The following is a 25,232-nucleotide window of genomic DNA, read 5'->3' on the forward strand; positions in this document are numbered from 1 at the left end:
TTCTCTCTCTCACACACACACACACACATGCACACACGCACTACACATAGGTTATCTAAATTCTTGTGGTCTAGTCACTCTTAAAGGGACAATCACAAATAAAACAGGAAAGGAAATACTAAGACTAATGTTTATCCGTTAATTCATTTGCTTATTTTTATTCATTATTTGTTGAGTGACTATTATATGCCAAGCACTGTTCTAGACATGGACCATATGTGTTATGTCAGAGCAAAATACTAAAATTCAGTTGGCCTCAAACTATATAGATTGTCTAGAAACCGTGACCTCAACCTACATTGTGCATAGAAATCATGACCTTCAACTACCATGCATGTAGATATCACTCTAGAGGTCCTTCTGTCTGGATGGGGCTCAGGAAGATACACATTTAATAAGCACTTATAGATGCCCAACACTAATAGCACTTCTAACAATCACTATTAGACATTACTAGTAATATTGAAAGTGTATTTACCATTATCTCATTTAATCCTACAGAAGTCATAGAAATTGGGTACTGCTATTATGCTTTACGGGTGAGCAACCTGAGACAGAAGTGGGTGTCTTGGTCTTGGCCATAAAGCCAGCATGAGGCCAATCCAGGACTTGACCAGTTTTGTCCAAAGCTAACGCTAGCTCTATGCTAGCCTGCTATCTTAACAATTTCAGGAAGCAGTGCCATGGACTTTAGCACGTCTTGTAGCAGACAGTGCAGTGGACCGGCTTAGTGGACAGCCACAGAATGGCTGGGGCTCGGTGCCTCTCTATGGTCCCATGGCATAGCCACATGATGACTCCGGAAAGTGAGCATGCTCGACTGAGGTTCATGAACACAAAAATTACTGATGAAAACTCAAAACTTAAGATACTAAAAATGATTATTAAATGACAAATGAATGTTGCCTGCGATAAAACAAAAAACAAGGAGAAGACAAAATTTTTCTGAACACTACATGTAACTAACATATTTTAATCCCCTACATATAAACACTCATAACTTGTTCACCTCAAATGCAGTATGGTGTGGGGAAGAGAAAGATTGCGAGAAATTGAGGGTCTACCTTCCCTAGTCACAATCTATACAAAGTAAAATTGCAACCTAACGGATTTATGCCATGGTAAAACCTTATAGCACCCATGCCAAGTAGCTTTCTATATGCAATCTTTTCCCATATCCGGCAATTTCGTTACCAGTAAACAAAGTATAGCCCAAAGCTGGACAGCTGAAGAACACTCAATGCTGAAATTCATTATTTTTGGTCTCTTTCTCTACTTCTTTACACAAAACTTCACATAAATATATGTCCCTCTTGGCCTCTCTCCCAGTCCCTTTTTGTCAAAGAGCCATCATTTTTAGCTTCTAATGAATCAGAGGTCTTGTCTACAGAGAATTTCAAGAAGCTTTTAAGTTAGTCGGTTTTGTACTTCAGTCATGATAGCCACAAGCTAAAAATGTGTACGAATTGCAGAAACAAGCCCTAGATGAAGTTTCTGGAGTTAATAGTGAGGATGCCATTCACACTCAAGCCTAGTTGCCAAGCCCTTTTTTCTAAATACATCCTGATGGTAAGGAGTCTGCTCTGAAAGTCTTAGGAAGGATGTAGGAAGGGAAGTTTGGCATTTACTCTGAGACCTAGTTACTAAAACACCAGAATCACCTGTGGTATGTGTTAAAAGTGAAGATTTTTAAGCTTCTCCACACAAACGAATCATGCTTTCTAGGAATTTTTGCATTTTTAATGCATACTCAAATTTGAGCCCCTAGCACTAATAGGTGACTCACATTAGTAACAATGCTTTTCGTAAGCAGCTGAAGGTTGTAATCAGGAGGTCTTGTTAAGTCTCTATGACACCAGTAACAAAAACAACAGTAAGTTAACAACATGTTTGCCATTGCATACTACAATCCAGATATATATGTGCCAGGTACTATATATTTCTCTGAATTCTTAAAATGCTATAGTCCATGTACTAATTTTTTTCCTCACTTATAGATGGGAAAATGACACTGAGAGAAGTTATGTAAACTGTTCAGTGTCTAAGAGCCAATCCATAGAACAGCTAACTTTGGAAGTATGGGCTGAATGAGTCTTAAAACCATACATCCTCTCAAATGCTATATTCCACATAAACAATTCATAGTTAAAACACTTCACAATTTACTAATAGCAAAGCATTTTTCAAATAATAGAAATACACACACACACACCTAGCTAATATTTGGTCTTTGACCCATTTCTGATATCAAGCACCCAAATGAGTGTCATTTCTTGGGTGATAGGGGTATCTAACACACAGCTCCTAAATCCCTAGGAATTTCCCTGATAGGAACATTTTTTGTTCTACTGAGGTGATTCTTGGTGGGCTCCTACATGGAACTTTCAGCAGCACTGCCCCCATTCCTCTACCAGAGAGGGGAGATGGGCAGGATATGACAAGAATGAATCATGACTACATGGTAAAGCCACCATAAAATTCCTAAACTAGGGTGTTTGGACACTGGCCAGGACAGTGAAAACATCTATAGGCCAGAGGGTGGTGCACCCCACACAGGGTTAGAAGCTCTTGCACTCTGAACCCTTCCAGACTTTGCCTTTATATCTCTTCATATGGGTGTTTATTTGCATCATTTATCATATCCTTTATTATATAATAAACTGGTAAAGTACTTAAGTGTGTCCTTGAGTTCTGTGAGCTATTCAGCAAGTGATTGAAACTGGAGGGAGTTGTGGGAAACTGTGATTTGTAGACAAGTCAGACAGAAGTGAGGTTCACCTGAGGACTCGCCACTTACAACTCACATCTGAAGTGGGGGGCTGTATTGTGGGACTAAGCTCTTAACCTGCGGGGTCTAGGTTAACTCCAGGCAGTTAATCTCAGAATTGTTTGCTGTGGAAAACACATTCATCTGAGGTCAGAGAGTTGTCAGTGTGGTAGTAAACGGTGTGGATTTAAAAGAAACAGTGAGTTTTTCCTTACATGGGATTTTACATATTTTACCTCTTTTGATTTTCACCAGAACTGAATGGGCTAGGACGGTATTACTAATTCCATTTTATAGAGAGCTTGAGCTTTCAAGTGTCCCCCACTCCGGAATTGGTTTTGCTAAGACCAAGTCTCCAGAATTCTATTGCCCCAAAATCTGGCAGCTTATTTGCTACATTACCCTATCTAGCAGGCAAAGAGCTTTTAGTTCCTGCTTTTAAACCAGGGTGCTATTACACTTCACCTTTAGTAGCTAGCTCGCTGCTGAGCTGTTAGTAATAGGTCTATTCGAGAGCATTTGTTGATGACACCTTGACCATACTGTTTGGCCGGTGAGAAGAATTACTGAAGATGGTAAGAGTGGTCAGAAAAAAAGTCCTATAAGGCATTGTTCACATTTGGAATGGCAACATCTTCTTGCTTTCTTATCCCCAGACAAATGGTTCCCATCTCATTTTTGAAACTGGAGCTAGTTTGAAAATAAACTTCAGGGATAATCTGAGCCCCCAGACCTCCAATGCCATTTTCAAAGCTAATGTAGCTTTTTTCTTATCTGGCTGACACCAGGTGTTTCATAGGGAATGTGTAACATCTACTCTTCCATTTGTAATAATTTAGTATTACCTGAAATATTTGAGAAGGGCTTTATGATCATTTTAGCTTATTACTTCTCACTAGCCCTGAGGTAATTCAGCACTGAAATCATCAGGTAGATATTATTAGAGCTATTAATACTAATAATAGCAATAAGTTTAGAGCTATTGTCACTTTGGCAAGTGGCCTGAACCCTGAGGAGCTAAAAGTGATGATTGTTGATCTATAGGTTTAAAAAAATGGTTTAAATCATATTCAGACTATAGTGTCTAAAGATGCCGGGGGAATTTTCTGCAGGAGATTCAGCTTTACATGCAAAAAATGATTGCCAGCTTCCTCAGATGGCTCATTACAACACATGTCACAGCATAGAAACAATAACAAAAAAAATACCATGCCAGAAAATCATTGTAACAAGATCACTATCACATGTATATCTACAACAGATCTACACTGGACACCATTTGACAGATGTGTTCTCATTACATGGGAAAAGTATTTACAAATATTCAGATGCAAACACATACACGATTATACTTAGAATATAATTTAAACTTCAAGCCCCAGCTTCTAAGTCAGTATGACCTGTCTTCTCCTATTAGTTTACCCATTGATTACCTAATTAAGCCACTATTGCCTCCTTCCCGATTCTTTAACTTTGAAACTTGGGCTTCATATAGGACTTTTGAATATGCCTTTCATACTCCCCAAATTACTTCTCCACCAGATTGTTGCATGGCTCCTTCTTCTCAAGCAGAATTCAACTCAAGTGTCAGTCTCAGAAAAGCCTTTGCTGACCATACTAGCTAGAGAGGCCTTTATGACCTCCGTGTGACTGTGTTATTTTTCCTTCATAGCACTTACGATCACCTTATTTACCTATTTATCTTATTTACCTATTTAGTTTTTATGTATCCTTCCTCCTTGGCCACTGGACTGGAAGGTGGCTAAGAGCAGAGAGTTTGTGTATTTTGTTCCCCATGTGGAAGAGAGGTCCTGGCAAAAATTAGGTACTTGATAATTATAAAAAACAACAACAACAAACTAATATTGGCTGGATCCATAAGCCAGGCACACACTGTCCTTAGTGGCTCATATGTATTAATGTATTGATTCTTCACAACCCTGTGAGTTAAATATTGCTATAGACTGAATTTTTGTGTCACCCTCAAATTCATGTTGAAATTCTAACTCAGAGTGGTGGTGTTAGGAGGTGTGGGAACTTTGGGAGGTGATTAGGTCATGAGAATGGAGCTGTCATGAATGGGACTAGTTCCTTTATAAAAGAGACCCCAGAGAAGACCCCATACCCTGCCATGTAAGGACACATTGAGAAGACAGCCATCTTTGAGGAAGTGGGCCTTCCACAGACACCAAATCTGCTTGGCACCATTATCTTGTATCTCCAGTCTCCAGAATTGTGAGGAATAAATTTTTGTTGTTTATAAGCCACCCAGTCTATGGTAGTATGATAGGAAAAGATAGACCTCACTAAGCAGAGAGGGAAAGATTAGGACCTGAGGTCCCTGGGTAGGGAAAAGCACATATTTTGGAATAATGCTGGGAGGGTCTGACCACAGCAAACCCTTTTGGGTTTAAGGTTCCTCTTAGGAATGTAACAGATACCACCTATTACCCCTCAGCGTTCCCTCAGGAACTTGACCATCAAAATACCTAACTAAAAATACGTGGTAGACAATAAAGGAATGATAGGGCCATAGACCATCCCTCATACAATGGAATTAAACCAATCAGGAATGGACAACCTGGCACCTAGAGTTGTCAGGCCAATAAGGGTAGGACCAGAGAAGGAAGGAAGGGGAAGGGAAGGGAGGATTGACCAGAAACTTAAAAACAAAGACCCTTACCTATTGTCACCTTGCTCATTTTGTGTCCACCTCTTCATTCTTTGCAGTGGCAAGGCAACAAACCCCAGGTATTGAGGCAAAAAAATCCTGCAACACTAGTTAGTTAGAGCTGCACAAATGAAACCGCTTAAAAATATGAAGTTGAACAAAAATCAAAATGCATTAAAGCTCCAGCAAAACTAGATGATAAACGAAGTAATCTGTCTCTTCTCTTCCACAAACTTCTCCTTGTCCCTTCTTAGCCTTTTGTTTCAAGAACCCAGCACCTGACAAAGAAGGCTGGAGGCATGGACACAATTTCTGTCAAAACCAGCTAGGTCCTGTATTTCCCTATAAAACCCCCAACCCCTTCCTTCAGGGGGCTTGCAGGTTTTTGAAGACCTTAGACTGCTGCAGCCTCCTTTGCTCATCAAAGCAATAAAGCTATTGTTCTTCTTTATCTCAAACTCTGTCTTCACATTATACTTTGGCTCCAAAGCATGGACGTTGGTTTTTGACCACACAAATGGACTAATAAAACAGTTACTAATGTTGTCGCTATTTTGCAGATGAGAAAACTGGGTAACAAAGAATCTAAGCTATTGCCTTAAGTTACAAAACTGGTAACAAAACAAGGATTTGAACCCATACAGTCTGGGTATGAACACACCAGCACAATTAAATGGGGGCTGAATACATCAGTGAAGTAATGTAGGGACACACAGGAACACAGACAGATATACATTATGTTCGTATATTTATACGAACACATACACACTCATGTACTTACACAAGTGTATTGCATTTCCAGGACTTAGAACTGTGCTGATGCATCCATGTAGTATGTATCTTTTCAGGTTATCTGACTAGAGCAATGTATATTCACTGAGAGGATGGGAGGAACCAAAGAAAGAAAGGACACTCAGGTATCAATATTAACCACAAGGTCATGAAGTTCTTATATAACTGACAAAACAACAAAATGCCCCAAAGTTGTCACAATGAGGTGGTATCATTTATAAAGCACAAAATGATGGTCCCAAATAAATGTAAAGTTACACAAAATATTTAATCAATTTAAAAATAAACTTCCACAAATAGCAGGCTTCATCATAATATAAATGTTATGGAATTAGAGGATCTAAATGTTAAAAAATCTTACAGATCATCTCAGTCAAAGATCCAAACGTTGAATGGTTCGTTACACTATTTGGAACATTTTCATATACCTAGAGACACAAATGAGTATATGCATATATTTTTTTCTCTTTTGACCCTGATATCACAAAGAAACACATGTAAAATTATCCTCATTTTACCAATAAACAAATTGAGACTAAAAATTTTTTTGAATAGTTCGTTCAGCATTCATTTGTATGTGGATCACTCACAAGTATGATTGGAGGAGAGAACTTCATAGATAAAAGGATTACAATTTTTTGAATAACTGCTATGTGTAAACACTGTTAGATGGTTTACATATGCTATTTTACTTAATTATCACAGCAATGGTTAAAGTAGATCTTACTAGCTGCCCCCAATCACAGGATCCAAGTTTAAAGAAAGAACCAACTGCCAAAGGTAACACAGCTATTTAATAGAGAGTGAGAATGCCAAGACATTTCTGACAATACAATGAACAGTTGAAAGAATGACTCCATATTCATACGTATATTTTGTACTCTGTCATTACCACATGAGAAATTTACATTCACAGTGGCAAGTCTTAGTGAGAAAGATATGAAATACTGTCTTTGGAAAGGGGACTACATTCAGTCAACGTTTTTGGGAATCTCTTGCAAATCTTCATTCTAAACATTTAGCAGGAAATATTTATTTGTTATTCAATCAATTCTGATTTGTAAAATCTAGTAGCAAAAGAAAAGATAAGAATCTGTTTGGTGGGAACAGACTTTTAGAATAATTTCTTTATATGTAAATAATTTACAAGGTAGTTGAATAATTTTAGCTATTGTATCTGAATGTTTGATGAGAAAAACCTTGCTAATTTAAAAGTTGGACTCATGCAGTTCTCACTTTTTAATACAAAATCAAAAAGCATGATGGAAAATTTGCATTTGAATTTCTGCTGTAGAGTTTCAGTTATTTACTTAGAGAGCTAGGCATAGCACAGTGGGAAATCATTTACTTTCAAATTTAGCTATATCAACCATTTACAAATAATCATATAATTTCGCTATATCTTCCTTCTAGCTTTAATTCACTATATATTCTAATGACTTCACTTGAAATATTTTTGTCCCTTGATTAAGATACTGAAGATAATACTATAAATTCTTTTCTCCTCAAAATTTCTCTTCTTAGAAATCGAATACAGATTTCATGTATCTATATATCTCAAGCTAAAATCTATCAATCATCTATCTCTCATCTAACTATCTGTCAACTATTTATGTACCTACTTAACTACCAATCAAAATCTTGTCCATTAGTTATATTTTTCTTGCAAGATATGAAAACCTACTGACTGGCTATATATCATCTATCTATCTATCATTTATCTGTCTGTCTATCTATCTATCTATCTATCTATCTATCTATCATCATCATCTATCTATCTAGTCATCTTTCTTATCATAGTGGCTTAATATTCCAAAAGGAATATACCATTGAAAATGAAATTCTTCCATTAAGGAAGAAAAAAGGAATGTAACTTTTTTGAGCAACATTTTTTTTGATTTGCATATATGTACTATTCAAACTTTAAGCTGTCACTACTTTTAAAAAGTGGTGAAAACATGGTAATTATATAATTAAGTAATATCCCTGTTCTGTTTAACATAAAACGGTGTCATGAAAAATCATAATTACTCTCCTTGAAGGTAGAGACAAGGATATAGCCAGTATGCTTTCTTTAAATTTTATAAACATATGCACATATGTATTATTAAATAACTTCTATGAAAAATATTACCTAATAAAAGATGAACTCAGTCTTAGACTTCAGAGAAAATCTGACAACCACCTGCTCATTAGTTCACAGAAGTTAAAAATACGTATATATTTTGCCTGGCACACACATGATACTTTCATTTGAATTAAAATTCTTCTTGTCCCCTGTGAAACACATCTTTCTCCTACAATGGAATGTTAGATGGTTTTAATGTATACATATCTCATATTCTATCAACATATTTTTAGAGTAAATTGTTGGAGTATTTTCTTGTGATAGGATTATCTCTATTATTAAAGACCAAAAAGCCAGATCATATAGAAAATAAAACAGAGAAAATGCACATGAGGTAAAGATTTCCTTTTAACCAGAGATGTTTAAAGCTGGAATAGGTTACTTTGGTGGAGAAGACAAAATTATTTTCTCTGAAAATGACTAAAAATACGTTATGTGTGAATTTCTCAGGGGGTCATCTGTGTCATTCTATTTCAAGGGGCAGTGCATTGATCTTTATTTTTTAGTATAAATACTTTAAAAATGTTTTATCAAAAAGTGTGCTTATTATAAAAGTACAAACTACTGAAAATAAAATAAAATAAATTGGAATCCTATATCAGAGTTCTACTTTGAATATTTTAATGTTTTACATCCATTCCAATAAATTAAAGTGTATTAGTTAATTAATTAATTTCATAATACATACCTTTATTCCTTCAGCAAATACTGATAATGGAATTTCTAAGGATTAGTTTTTATTCTAGTTATTGAGTACAGTGAACAAAAGAGAACAATCCATGAACCCATAAGATTTATATTCTAGAGTGAGGAGACAGAAAAGAAAAAAAAAATCAACAAGCAAGTTCATGGTTTGACTGATGGTGATAAGAGCCTTGGAGAAAAAGCAGGGCTAGGCAAGTGATGAGTTTTACTGGTTTACACAAGGTGGTCAGGGAAGGCATCTATAATCAGATGACTCTGTGAAGAGGCCTGAAGGGACTGACTCTTCCGCTGCCAATGACTTGATAATTTAGAGAAAGTAAACCAGCAACAAAAATCTAGGTGACAGCCTGGTGTGTTAGGAATCCTACAGAGATTGGGTTAGATGGAAAAGAGCTCAGGAAATCCTGACTTGAATTTCTATTACTCTTTCTGTTAGACTCTAAGCTTCTCCAAACCTGTCTCTTTCTTTGACATCAACCCGATTTCCTTCCCATCATTGTATCTTGCACAGAGCAGGTTTAGAATCTGACACCAGAGATTTTACCCTCTCACATTGAGTGCTGCTCTGAAGAATGAATCTTCTATGCAACTGTGGCCTAATGCATCTGCTATTTATGCACTACTTCCCAGATCTCCCATAGTGCATATATATTATCATTTGTTGGTTTGTACAAATAATGAAAGCTGTGTTTCCTAATTGATCTTAGAGAGTATACATAACTATGCTCTTTAACTTCTTCAGACTCTCACCTATGAGCCCAGAATGAAGCAACTTTAATTTTTGTACTATTAACAGAAATACCTGGCTTCCCTAGGACAAAAGATAGGCCATATTGTATTTCTCCTTATTCACCAAGATGGTACAAAAGGAGGAAGAACACAGTGATGGCTTTAGATACAGAGTTTGGATGACTCTGTTAATCCATGAATAGTCAATCCATTATATATATGAGCCTACCCATATGTATTATCAAACTTTCTACAGTGTCAATAGTTTTAACTGAATTATTCCATGTGTATAATTTAAAATGAAAAATTTTAGTTTCTGATCCTTCATAATAGCAATGGAAGGATATTAGCTCCAAATAATTTTAAATGCATGAATTACAGCAAATAAATATCTTCCTTTGTATAAAGACAAGCAACATTTAGATAACAAGATCTCCTTGGGATCTCAGAAGTTCATCTAGTTTAGTTACCTGCTTTTCAGGTTAGAGAGTTATATTCATGTTTTATTTTGGGAGGGTGATCCTGTAATTTGGTTGAGAATTCTGACCTTTAGTTAAATACAACTAGATGCTTCTTAAAAATAAAATCCTTCCTTTGGTCTAAAACTCTTGTGATACCTCAGGTCCAAAATATCATACTCTAAACATTTTATTTTATTTTATTTTTAAGTTTTTAAACACTTTTTTTATTTATTATTGACAGACAGTGAGAGACAGAGCATGAGCAGGGGAGGGTCAGAGAGAGAGGGAGAAACAGAATTTGAAGCAGGCTCCAGGCTCTGAGCTTTTAGTACAGAGCCCAATGCGGGGCTTGAACTCACAAACCGTGAAATCATGACCTGAGCCGATGTCAGACGCTTAACAGACTGAGCCACCAGGTGCCCCCCAAATTATCACACTCTAAATCAGGAATTCAAATGGCTGAAGGGGATCTTAAATGAAAGTATCTCTTACCCACCATTCATTAAGGAAATAGAATAACTGAGTCCAAGAAAGATTAAGTGACTTGACTAGAGTCATACAAGTATTCTACGAGAGTCAGGAGCGGATTGTGTGTCCATGTTCCATATTTGAAAGTGAAAGCCAAAGTCATGTTGAAGTTTAGCTAATCTGAAATTATGGGCAGAAAATTTACTATGGATAATATTTGCAAAGGAAGATTCCATGAAAATGGAAAACAAATGTTAACATGTAAATCCTGCAGCTGTCAGTACTAATTTGTCCTTTAAGCTCAGGCAATGGCACGGCTCCATTCCTTATTATCTGGGGGTCTGGATATGACTGAAAAATCAATATGGAACCTCATCATCTTCCACAGTTATTGAGCATCCACTGTGCATGTGGTGCTGAAGTAAGCGCTTGGCACCGCAGAGTCTTTCACAAGCTGGCCCCCAGGGCCAGGGCAGCAATTTCTGCCTGTGATGTTTACCTCAGACTAGTTTAGGGAATGTGTCCCAATCAAATAACATACTGTGTCCAAGCTAAAATTGTCATCAAAATTCCTTTTTAAATTTAGCAATTCCTTATCACCAAACACCATGTTCTCAAGTCCTTTAATACACATGCTTTTCCAATATTACTGGCTGTTGATTTTGAATATGTCTGCTCAAAAGATATTCTTAGTCAAGAGACTTTCTATGATTTTGAACAGTATAAGATTTCCACTACCTAGAAAATTTTTGTTAATCATTACACACTGCAAATGTTTAACAGCACATCACCCAGCTAGGGTGTATTCAGGGAGTTTTACCCAATTACAACATAAACAGAAGAAAACATAAAGCAAATAGATATTGCAGATATTACAGAATGTCTCCACTAATCAAATATAAATTAATTTTACATTAGCTCATGCTTTGGATTATCCATGCCTCATTTGCTCCTGCTGTTACCTTTTACTATCCATAGATGTCAGATTAATGTGGATTGTTTTGTGAACATTTGACAAATGTCAAAACATAGCTTTTCATGTGACCTCTTTCTGATTTTCAGCCTATACACTCTCATCTCCATGTGAGTTTTTCAGATCTGATCTCTGTGGGAATCAGATGCATTCACTAAGGTTTTGCAAAATAATGAAATGGAACACCCTAATGAAAGTGCATGTCCCTGGTGTCAGGTTTCTTCATGAATTCCAAAATCATTTAGGTTCAGTAACTGAGACTTGGAAGTGCTTTCAATATGATCAAATTGGGATCAGCACAGACACTGATTTCTTTCTAAACGACCTCTTTCTAAAATGCCCACCATTTAATGACGGAAATTTTCCCCAATTTTAATGAGAAATAGTTGATATATATCACTGTATACGTTTAAGGCATAAAAGATAGCTTGACTTATATTTACTGTGAAACGATTATCACAATAGGTACAACTAACATCTGTCTTCTCATATGAACACAACAGACAGCGAAGAAAAAACATTAAAAAATTCCACCTTGTAATGAGAATCATGTATGATTTATTCTTGTAACAACCTTCCTGTATATCACACAGTAGTGTTAGCTACACTCCCCATTCTGTACAATTATACCCCATAATGTGTTTACCTTATAAATGAAAGGTTGTATCTTTTGAGCACCTTCCTTCAATACCATTTGTCCCACCCTGTGCCTCTGATAATTACAAATCAGATTTTTTTTCTATTAGTTTTTTTTGTTTTTGTTTCCACATATAAGTGAGATCATATAGAATTTATTTTTCTTTAACTTATTTCACTTAGAATGCCTTCGCAGTCCATTCATGTTGACACAGTGGTAGGATTTCCTCATGTTTTATGGCTGAATACTACTCCATTGTATCTGAGTGTATGTATGTATGTGTGTGTGTGTGTGTGTGTGTGTGTGTGTGTGTCTATCTATTTATTCATTAACGATATTCATGTTGTTTTCATGTCTTGGCTATTACAAATAATGCTGCTATAAACATGAGAGTACGAATACCTTTTTGAGTTAGTATTTTGTTTCCTTTGGATATATTCCCAGAAGTGGAATTACTAGATCATGTGGTAGTTCTATTTTTAATTTTTTGTGGAGCTTCCATACTGTTTTTATAGTGGCTGTATCAACATACCATCCAACCAATGATGCACAAGAGTTCCCTTTTCTCCACATCCATGCCAGCATTTATTATCATGTTTGTTTTTGATAATGGCTATTCTAACAGGAAGAGGTGATATCTCACTGTGGTCTAAATTTGAATTTCTTTAATGACTAGTGATGTTGAGCATCTTTTTATGTACCTTAGGGCCTTTTGTGTACCTTCTTCAGAGAAATGTATATTTGGATCCTTTGCCAAATTTTATAATTGGAGTACCAGTGTTTCTGCTATTGAGTAGCATAAGTTCTTTATATATTTTGGATATTAACTCCTTTCAGTTATATGGTCTGTAAATATTTTTTCCCATTCCAAGGATGCATTTTCACTTTGTTGATAATTTCTTTTTCTTTCCTTATTTTTTTTGGCAGGAGCCTTTTTGTTTGATGTAGTTCTACTTGTTTATGTTTGATTATGCTGCTTGGTTTTTTTAGGTGTCATATCAAAGAGATCATTACAAAGACCCATGTCAAGAAACTTTATTCCTACCATTTTCTCCAGGAGTTTCATGCATCTTAGTCTTTAATGCATTTCAAGAATTTTTATAAGTGTTGAACAAACTGGATCTACTGTTTTACATGTGAATATCCAACTATCTAACCACCATTTTTGAAGAGACTGTCTTTTCTCCAGTGAGTATTCTTGGCTCCCTTGTCAAATATTGTTTGATCACATATATTTGGATTTATTTCTGGGTTCTCAATTCTGTTATATTGATGTATTTGTTTTTGTGCCATTTTGAGAACTTTAGCTTGTAATTCCTACTTTGTTCTTTTTTTCTCAGGATTTCTTTGGCTATTGGACATTTTTCGTGGTTCCATATAAATTTTAGTCATGTCTTTTTCTACTTAAATAAAAAATGCCACTGTGATCTTGATGATAGGGTTTACACTGAAGTTATAGATAGCTTTTGGGACTATTGACATTTTAATAATATTAATCATTCCGAGCAATGAACATGGGATCCCTTTCCATTTATTCATATTTTTTTCCATTTCTTTCACCAATGTCTCATAGTTTTCATAGTAGAGATCCTTCACTTCTGTAATTTACTCCTATGTATTTTACTGTTTTTGATATTATCAATTTATGTTTTAAATGTCTTTTTCAGAACTTTGTTAGTGTATAGAAATGCTACTGATTTTTATGTTAATTTTGCATCATGCAAATTTTGAATCTTTGATTAGATATAACAGTTTTTTATGGAGTCATTAGGATTTTGTGTATATAAAATCATGTCTGTCATCTGAACATAAGGACAATTTTTCTTCTTCCTTTCCAATTTTGATACCTTGAATTTTTTTCTTGCCTAATTGCTCTAGCTAGGATTTCTAGTTCTAGAAATGGTGTGAGTGGGTATCCTTGTCTTGTTCCTGATCTTAGAGGAAAAATGTTCAATCTTTCACCATTAAACATGATGTTAGGTTGGGCTTGTCATATCTGGCCTTTGTTATGTTGAGATATTCCCTTCCTAAATTTTTAAGGGTTTTTATCATGAATGAAATTTCATTTTGTCAAATGCTTTTTCTGCATCTATTGATGATTCAATGATTCTTTTTCTTCATTCTATCAATGTGTGTATCACATTCATTGATTTATATGTGTTTAACCATTCTTGCATCTTTGGGATAAATCCCACTTGATCATGGTGAATGATCCTTTTAACACGTTGCTGAATTTAGTTTGCTAATATTTTATTGAGAGTTTTTGCATGAATATTTATCAGGAATATTAGCCTGTACTTTCCTAGTAGTGTCTTTTTCTGGTTTTAGTATCAGGATACTGCTGGCCTCATAAAATGAGTTTGGGAGCATTCCCTCCTTTTCAAGTTTTTGAGAATTGGTGTTAATTTCTCTTTAAATGTTTGGCCAAATTAATTAGTAAAGCCATCTGGTCCTGGGCATTTCTTTCTTGGGTGATTTTTGTTTACTGATTCAATATCCTTACTAACAATTAGTAAATTCAGATTTTCGATTTCTTCTTGATTCAGTTTTGGTAAGTTGTATGTTTCTAAGAATTTCTCCAGTTCTTCTAGGTTGTCCAGTTTCTTGGTATACAATTTTTTAAATAATAGCTTATGATTCTTCTAATTTTTGTCTCCTTTTTCATATATAATTTTGTTGATTTGAATCCTTTTTCTTTCTTCCTTGGTTAATCTAGCTGAAATTTTGCCAGTTGGGTTTATCTTTTGAAAGAATCAACTCTTAATTCAATTAATATTTTCTGTTGTTTTTCTATTCTCTATTTCATTGATTTCTAATCTGATTGTTATTATTTCCTTTCTGGTAACTTTGGGCTCAGTTTTTCTTCTTTTTCTTATTCCTTAACATGTAGAATTAGGTTGTTTATTAGAGATCTTTCTTGCTTCTCAATGTAGGTGTTTATTGCTGTGAACGTCCCTCATAGAAACGCTTTTGCCTCATCCTCCTAGTTCTAGAATGTTGTGTTTCCATTTTCATTCTTTTCAAGACTGTTTTTTTAATCTCCCCTTTAACTTCTTCTTTAACCCACAGGATATTCAGGAGAGTGTTGTTTAATTTTCATGCGTTCATGATTTTTCCATTTTTAGTCTTGTTATTGATTCTCCATTCATGCCATTGTGGTCAGAGAAGATACACAGTATGATTTCAATCTTGAATTTGCTAAGATTTGCTTTATGGCCTAACATAAGGTCTATCCTAAAAATTTTCTCGAGTGTGCCTGAGAAAAATGCGTATTCTACTATCACTGAATGGAATGTTCTGTATGTGTCTGTTAGGCCCATTTGGTCAATAGTGTTGCCCAACTCTGTTTCTGTATTGATTCCTGTCTGGATGATCTATCCATTTTTGAGAAGAGGTATTAAAATCCCCACCTATTACTGTATTACTGTTTACTTCTCCTTTTAGCTCTGTTAGTTTTTTATTTATATATTTAGTTCCTCCAATGGTGAGGACAATAATGTTTGAAATTGTTTTACCTTCTTGATAGATAGATTGATCTCTTTATCATTATGACTTTGTTTCTGTTTAGCAGTTTTGTTTACAGTCCATTTTGTCTAATAGAAGTGTAGCTAATACTGCTTTCATTTTGGTCACCATTTGCTTAAAATGTCTTTTTCAATTTCTTCACTCTAAGTCTTAGCTGTTTCTTTACAGCTAAAGTGAGTCTCTTATGGGCAGCATACTGTTAGATCTTGTTTTTCATTCCATTCAGCCATTCTATGTCTTTAAATTGGAGAATTTAATCCATTTATATTTAAATTATTATTGGTAGGTTAGGACTTAATATTGCCATTTTGTTCATTGTTTTCTGGTGGTTTTATATATCTTCTGGTCCTTGTTTCTTATCCTGCTGCCCTTTTTTGTGTATCCCTGTGATGTCTTTTGGTATCAGTATGCTTTTATTTGTTTATTGTGTTTGTGTGTATGTGTGTGTGCAATTACATTGTTTTCCCTTTGTATCTTAAACTTATAATACCCTATGATAAATAGACAATTAAGTTCAATAGACTTCATAAACTTTACTCTTTTACTCCTGCTTCCTTTCACATTTGAAGTTATGGATCTTGTAATTTACATTTCTTTATATTGTATGAGCAGTAACAGATTATTGTCATTATGGCTATTTTTATAACACACTCATTTTTCAAATCTTTTAAAATATAGTTGCTGCTGAATCATGCACCATTACTATACTGCAAAATGTAACTATGATTATATATTTACCATTACTAATGAGATTTACTGTACCATTTTGTTTTTAATATGTTAACTAGCGTTTTTTTACTTATTTATTTATTTGAGGGTGTGGGTATGAGGTGCAGGGTAGGGGGAGAGAGAGAGGGGGAAGGAGAGGGAGAGAAATAGAGAGAATCCACTAAATGTGGAGCCTGATGCAGGGCTCTATTTATCCCACAACCCTGAGATCATGACCTGCATTGAAATTAAGAGTAAAGCTTAACCCAGTGAGCCACCCAGGTGCTCCTAGTGTTATTTTATTTCAACTCAATGACACCCTTTAACCATTTATTGTAAAGCAGATCTGGTGGTAATAAACTTGCTCAGATTTTTTTTTATTGTTGTTCATCACCCTTCCTTTGTTTCTAAAAGACACTTAATATAAAATTCTTGGTTGGCAGCTTCTTTCGTTATTTTGAATGTCACTCCATTCTCCCCTGGAATCAAAAGTTTCCTTTGAGAAATCTGCTCATTGTCTTATGAAGGTTCTCTTGTATATAACTTGTCTCTTTTTTCTTGCTGCTATTACAATTCTTTCTTTGACTTGTGAAAATGTAATTCTTTCTCTTGGTATTACCCTATTTGGGTTCAATCTTTTTGGAGTCCTTTGGGCCCCATGAATCTGGATGTTCATTTTCTCACCAGGTTCAGGAAGTTCTCAGGCATTATTAATTTAATATACTCTTTGTCCCATTCTCTTTTTTCTTTTCTGCTTTTTCCCCCCAGAGACAGAGAAATAGAGAGCACGAGCAGTAGACGGAGACAGAAAGAGAGACGCAAGCAGGCTCCACCCCCAGTGAGGAGCCCTATGGAGGACTTGATCCCAGGATTATGAGATTATGACCTCAGCCAAAATCAAGAGTCAGTCTTTAACTGACTGAGCACACCCAAACGTTCCCTGTTCTCTTTCTATTTTCCTTCTGGAATTCCCATAATTGTTCCTTTTCATTATTGTTTCAATATTGTTCCTTTTCATTATGTCTCATAACTCCTACTGGCTTTCTTCAGTTATTCATTATTTTTATTTTTGTTTCTCTGAATAGGTGATTTCCATGTCTTATTCTCCAGGTAGCTGATTCTTTCTTCTATGTGGGTGAGTCTACTTTTGAAACTCTCTATGGAATTCTTCAGTTCAGTTATTGTACTCTCCAACAGTAAAATTTCTGTTTGTTGATGAATGTTGAACTTCCTGTTTTGTTCAAACATTGTTTCCCAAATTTTATTTAGTAGTCTGCCTTGTTTTCTTGTAATTCACTAAATTTCATCAACAGGATTATTCTGAATTCTTTGTCTGACAATTCATAAATCTCCATTTCTGTAGGGTCAGATATTAGAAGGTTACACATTTCCTTTGGTGGCGTCATATTTACCTGATTTTTCATGATCCTTTATTCTTTACATCAGTATCTGCGCATTTGAGTAATCAGGCTCCTCCTTCAGACTTTACATGCTTGCTTTGGTACAGACACTTCTTTACAGGTCACTCAGTTTGGGTTTCTAGATATATCTGCTGGTAATGTCCTTGGGCAGGTGGGACCTGCTACTACAGTTAATTTTGGGCAATAGTTTCAGCTCTGAGGATGGGAATGGAGGGGTGTTTGCTGGCTGAGAATAGTCGGATAGGACTGCTGGCTTGGGTCCCTAGCCACGTGAGGATGGGTTGCATGGATTCTCTGGTCTGGCCTACTAGATGGTAGGAACTGGATACTATATTCATTAATAGATGGGGCTATGAATTAGCTTCCCCACACTGGCCAGGCAACAGAAGCCTGTGCAGCTCCTTGTTTGGGTACCTAAATCAGGTCAGAGCGTGCAATGAATTCCTTTATTAGGTAAGTTCCCCAGATTTGCTCTGCTGTTGGGGGAAGCCACAGGCTGTGTTCTGTGTTCAAGTGCCAGTATTCATAGGGCTGTTAAATGGGCTACACAGTTTACCATGTGCTCTGGTGAGGTTCGCTGGTCAAACAGGCTGAACTGAAAGTTGTATTCAGCAAGGAGTGGTACTATGCAATAGATTCCCTGCTCAGGCACAGCAAGAGCAGCAGCTCTAAAGAAGTCAAAGCTCTTTGTTTATTATCTTAACTCAAGCCAACACAACCCATTTTCCTGACTGAATACGGCCACTGGCTTTGCTCTGAAAACTACTGGCTCTGCCCTCTTTCCTCTTGGCTTGAGTACTGCTGGGTTGTGCAGCTTCCATGGTTATATGGGGCCAGAAGGCACTCTTCAAAGCATGAGGGGCTTTATCTCATTTCTCTTGCCTGGTTGGGAGAGGGAGGGTCCACTATAGGCTACTCTCAATTTCCCAAACAAGTTATCCTCTCCCAAGGCTAGAAGCAACTCTCAGCTTTGCTTATGAATTAATTCCCCTGCTTCTGCATACTACAGGAATGCCTTATAACCAGCACTGGTTTCACCTGGGAGGCCACAAGCTCTGCCGCCTCACCTCTCAGCTTGAGCTCTGCTGGGCTGCACTGCTTCTGTGAGTTGTCACCAGCCTTCTGGTCAAATGCCACAAGGCAATCTTTTTTTAAATTGGGTAAAGTCCATACTTTATTCATATTTTCTTAGGTTTTTTTTGTTGTTATTTTTTTTTTTTTACAAATAGTTTATTGTCAAATTAGTTTCCACATAACACCCAGTGCTCATCCCCACAAGTGCCCTCCTCCATGCCCATCCTCCCTACCCCCCACATCCATCTTAATAGTAGGTGGGGCTGTGATTCAGCTCCATGCCTGGGCATCTGTAAACCAGGATTTGTCTGGTTTAGATTTTGCATGGCAAAACGCTTGGTTTGGACCAAATCAGGCAATTCTGCTCCCTTTTCCCCAAGTTCCCTGGTAAGGGTGCACCCCAGACTTGATTCTGTAGATGAGCAATATTGCTGGTTGGGATTCCCTCTTGGGCTGCATACATGAACTTGATCTGCCAAGATCTATGTGCTGTTTGTTGTAATCCCTTGCCCTTCTCACTCATAGATTGATTTCCAGTGGTTGAGTCCTGCAGGTTCTCCTGCAATCACCATGGAACCAGGTCATAGCTGGGACTCCCACAAAGCTACCCACAATGTCAGTGGGGGTTGGTGTCCCGGGGTTCTCTTTCCTACTTGAGGAACCGGAGGTTCAGGGGAGACCTCTCTATGTGGTACTGCCTTGGCCTGGGGGGAAAGGAGCAATGGTCAATGTGTCGCTGCTTCTCTTACTTTTCTAGTGCAATCTGTCTTGGGCTCCATGGTGCAGGCAGGTGCTTCAGTCTTACTCCCATAAGAACAACAGGGGAAATATTGAGAATTCTCTCAGCGGGGTCTTCTTCTTGAAAAGGTATGAGTTCTTCTTCTGAAGGGGTAGTCAGGTCAAGAGCAACCTACACCACCATTTTGGTGAGAATATATCCTCTCCCTCTTTTTATTTTTTTTAATTTTTTAATTTTTTTATTTATTTCTAGGAGAGAGAGAGAGAGAGAGACAACGTGAGCAGGGGAGGGTCAGAGAGAGAGGGAGTCACAGACTCTGAAACAGGCTCCAGGCTCCGAGCTGGCAGTCAGCACAGAGCCCGACGCGGGGCTCGAACCCATGAACCGCGATTTCATGACCCAAGCGAAAGTCGGACGCTTAACCGACTAAGCCACCCAGGCGCCCCATCCTCTCCCTCTTTTTAAATGTGAATTAAAATTGTAAAGGCATACCTAAGTCCTCCAAAATGTCCTTTAACAATATCCTGTGCTACCTACACCTGTCCACTTATTTTTTCTTTCTTTGTACAACTCTGCTTATCTGACAGGCTGTGGGCAGACTGAAGGAGACCAAAAGAGTAACGTGGTTAAAGAACATTATATAACGTCTGGCAGGAACATACGGCCAGCAAGTTACGCTGCCTGAGAAATTTAAACCAGGCTTTGAGTAATCTGATTAAATTAATGTTGGTTAAGCATTTCCTTGTTATGAATGTGTGATTGTATCAGATTTATTTAGTGGTGGATAAAGGAGATGTTACATTTTAGCTGATCAAGTCTGAACTAGCCTTATATTTCAGAGGTAATTCACTGTCTGGGGAATCTTGTCAAGGCCAGAGATTACTTGGTCTCTTTGCTACAAGGCCATGAGTACATTAGTCAAGACTGGCTGGTGCATTTCCTCCAGAACTAGACTCTCCAGGTTTTGAAGTGCAGAGGCTGAGACAGCAGAGAGTACAGTTTGGTGGCCATGGCAGCCTTCATGGCCTTCATGTCACATTTCTAGGATGGTTCTATGTGGGCATCCAGTACTAGCTGGGAAATCCGGTGTTTGGTCCTCTTTTAAGTTGTTCTACACTGTCCTCTTTTGAGCAGCTCTGTAATGTGATACTGGTTTTAGCTGTAACCATTACGAGCACACCTTGTTTATGCCCCGCTTTTGAAGCTGATTCACTGGACAATTTTGTGAATTAGCTAAATTCTTTCCAATACATTTGTTGTCTACTTAAATTATCCAGAGTTGGTTTCTACTGCTTGCAATTTATAGCTCTGACTACTAGTGCTACACTGTGGAATGCCTATTAGTGGATAATTATGCATTTTACACCTTGTTGATAATTTAGCCCCCTACAGGGAGTTTATCAATTTCTACATTCAAAAGAATCTTTAGTGAATAAAAACAAAAATTATAACAGTTGTCTTTCTTTATGACATCCTATGATTACATTTTCATTTAAATTCCATTGCAAAGATACCAGTTGCATTCTTTTTAATTTTTTAAACATTTTATTTATTTCTGAGAGAGAGAGAGACAGCATGAGCAGGGGAGGGTCAGAGAGAGGGAGACACAGAATCCAAAGCAGGCTCCAGGCTTTGAACTAGCTGTCTGCACAGATCCCGGTGTGGGGCTTGAACCCATGAACCATGAGATCATGACCTGAGCTGAAGCCGGATGCTTAACCACCCAGGTGCCCCTCAAAGATACCAGTCTTTAGATTTAGTGGTGCACTGTGGGTTCAACTTGCATCTAGGAGGATATAGTTTTAGATTTATAGTTTGGTCCTCTTTTGTTCATATCTTTGTTTACTGAGCTAAACAGTCAAAAGATATATCAAGTCTGGTACCACAGTACCTTCAATGACCAAGATTGAAGATCTCAAGTTGTGGTTGATAATAAAAACATACCCCCCCCCAAGAGAAACTTAATGTGTAGCCCAAAGAGAAGCAGCAGACCTGAGGCAAAGATTTAGCCTTCAGGGTTAATATATATATATATATATTCTTTATATATATCTTTATATAATCTTCAGGGTTATATAACTTTATTCTGTGTTTAACGTGGAGTTTAAAGCTCATGCTGTTGGACAAGAGGTTTTAGGATTCTGAGCAGGAATGTGCTATACTTTTGAAATAAAGAGCAGTGAGAATACCACTCCTGCTCCCGTCACATTAGCAGCAAGACTTGCTCTTCAAGTGCTTCCTGCTGGTTTCCACCGAGCACAGGAAGCAATGTTCTGGTGATTAAGCAGCAACATCATTATAAAAGCCAAATGAATAATCATTGTGTTAATGAACTTTATCTCAGAAAAGATTAGTTTTTTAATGTTAAGCCTCTTCCAAGATGAGAGAGAAAATGTATTTCAATTCCATTTAATCAACCAGAGATGTTCATAATCTATACAATTTCATATCCTGTCTACACATATCTCTGCACACAAAGTGACTTCAATGTATTATGTCTGAAGATTCTCTTACACAACCCTCTCTCTCCCCCCTTCCCTTTTCCTTTCTTCCTTTCTCTTTCTCTCTCTTTCTCCCTCTCTCTCTGTCTCTCTTTCTGTCTCTCATATATACACAGACAGTGATTTTAATGAATACTGATTATTCTGTTAGATATTTCCACCTCTCCTTCCCCTACCCTGTCTCTGTGTCTCTGTCTCTCTCTCTTACACACACAGACACACACACACACAGACACAGACACACAGGCGCACACACACACACACACACACACACACACACACACACACACCTACCTCCAGGAATAGAGCCATAAAATCTTACATGAACTAAACAGATTAGATTTCTTGGTAACAAGCAACATGTGGCTCACAATTTAGTAATGACAATTAAATCACTGAGAAACAAATTTTGTCACTTGAAGAAATTTGGAGTGTTTCTTTAGGGAAAAAAGGATATACAAATTCTCTTTTGAAAAGTGGTTTTATGAGCTTTGGGTCATGAGTTGTGTTACGAAGATCAATAAATTTTTAAACACAAAACCCTCCTTGAAAAAAAAATCAAGACCTTTCCTAGATTATAGCAGAAGAAAATTGTCTTTTGACTATAAACCCAAAATATCTGCATTCTTTGTCTTTCTGTCTCTTATATACACTTCGCTTTTGTATCTTATATACTCTTAAGGAAATCTCATAGACATAAAATGACTGTCAATTACTACTATTATCATCCCCATTTAGCTCTCCCTTTTGATGCCATTGCACTGGCAAACTGTCAGATAGGGTTCCTGCTGAGTAGGAGTTCATAACTCAAAACAGACACTTTTAATCTAGATGAAGTCATCCAAAAAGAAATGCAGAATTCTCAAACACTCCAAGAGAAGCGTCTAGTCAAAACCTTTTATGTATTCTACCTCAGAATTCTCAACTGTGGTGTCATGTACCAGTAACATAAGCAAACATTTAAAAAAATGTATTGCTATCATATTACAATGTGATTTCATGCATAACTTTACCACAGTAGAGACTAAATTAAAAAGTGAATCAATTTTAAACTGACTTAGAATGGCTATTGAGTAAATCGTAGGGCACATGCTAATGCTGGTATGACAAAACTATGATTGTTTTTACATGAATAAATGAAGCCAGACAAGCACTGTTTTAACCTTAGTGAATTACAATTTCTCATGGGGCTCCAAAAATAGTGGAGAACCATTATCCAAGTGTGAGTTCTCACCAAATCAGACTTAAAGGCAAGGATTTGGATACTGGTGGTCTATTTGGAGGTGATTCCAGAGTGCAGGAAGGGAATGAGGAAGATTGACATGAAAGGGGGGAAAGGCAATCTAGGGTATTGAGCTTACAAATAATTCCGGATCAATCGCAGTGGGGATCCTCACATAGATGGTGCAGAACAGATCACAGAACTGTCCCACTGAAGGGCTAGGAAGCTGAGCTATTTTTCCACAACTGCCCATCTGTCACTGGTTGGTGTTCACTCTTGAGGAAATTAGTATTCTCGCAATTTTGTCCTGCCCTGAGTGGACCAAGTGAGCTCAGGCAGAGAGACAAGAAATCGGCCTTGACCTTGGCCTTGACCTGCAGGGCAGACAAAGAGATGAGAGATGCCCTGACAGTATATGCTTCAAACACTCAAACATTCTAAATGCAATAGAATTGATTTAAAACGGCTTTTAAATTGCCAGTGATACATGATTCATTTTCCAGATTCTTAAAAAAGTTATTATTACATTCTAATTAGGGAAAAATATTCATCCCAATATAATATAAATGAAGTGAATTTATTAACCAAACTGTCTATTCTACAACTAGATTGAATCAACAAGAATCCAATTCTCATCATTTCCCATTTTGCTTGTGGAATTATATGTAGAAATGGTGTTTGAAGAATTGGTAGTAATGAGTTAATACCCATATATTCAATATGATAATGAATATTTCCACATCATAGGCTGAAATTTAATTCTGAAAATAAGGAACAAGAAACAAAGTAGATATTTGGAAGGAAAAAAGGAAGAAAGATCAACAAATGATTCATAAAAGGCATCTAAAAGGTAGGTTTTAGTTCATCCCTTCCTCATTTACCTTCTTATCACTGGATACTTATTTTTCCCAAGCCTTTTCAAGTCCATTAGTATTTACTTTCCTAGGCTGAATCCCCTTTCATTTTATGTCAGCCATCTCTGAGCAACGAAAGCATTCTTTTTTTTTTTTTTTTTCTTAAACTCTGCACTTGATGATAGAATCTGTACCATCATCTCATTTTGGTCACCTAGGGGATTATCTACCTCTATGTTTACCCTTGAGACCAGGTGACAATAAATAAAAGTATGCCTTAAAGCTTTAGTTTTTGAGAAACCTAATTATTAATTGAGATAGAAGTGCCTATCTCAGATGCTCCAGTGAGACAGTTTAAAAAAAAAAAGTACTCTTTGGAGCTTTTAAATAGATCTGACTTGAATGGGGATGGGAGTCTGCAGCTGGAGTAAGAGAGATCCACAGAAGATTTGCTTGTCACCACAGTGTCGCTGTTACTAGCCTCTCCCTCAGAGCAGCAACTGTAGAGGGGGAGATATTTAAAAACAGTAACTTGACTCCTTAGCCATGCTTTGGCAGGGCTCCTCACTATTGATCAGAAATGGAATTGTAGTCTTTCTTCTCAGATTGCAAGTGTATTTTTACTCCTACGCAGTCCTGTGGCAAATGCCAATTTAGAACTGCAGTTATAGCTCGGCCTTGTCCTCTGAGGCACTGGTGCTTATTCTCACTCTGGGAACATATTATTTTGCTCTACTTTGCATAATCCCATACTTTCTGCAAAAGGTAAAATTGGAGTTAATTAATTAAAAAGTGCTAGAAAACAGCTACATGCACAAGACTTAAAAGGAAATCACAGCCATTCTTTTTTTTTTTTT

The sequence above is a fragment of the Hyaena hyaena genome, unplaced genomic scaffold (assembly GCF_003009895.1).
Source record: "Hyaena hyaena isolate Hyena2069 unplaced genomic scaffold, ASM300989v1 scaffold_845, whole genome shotgun sequence".
Lineage (NCBI taxonomy): Eukaryota > Metazoa > Chordata > Mammalia > Carnivora > Hyaenidae > Hyaena > Hyaena hyaena.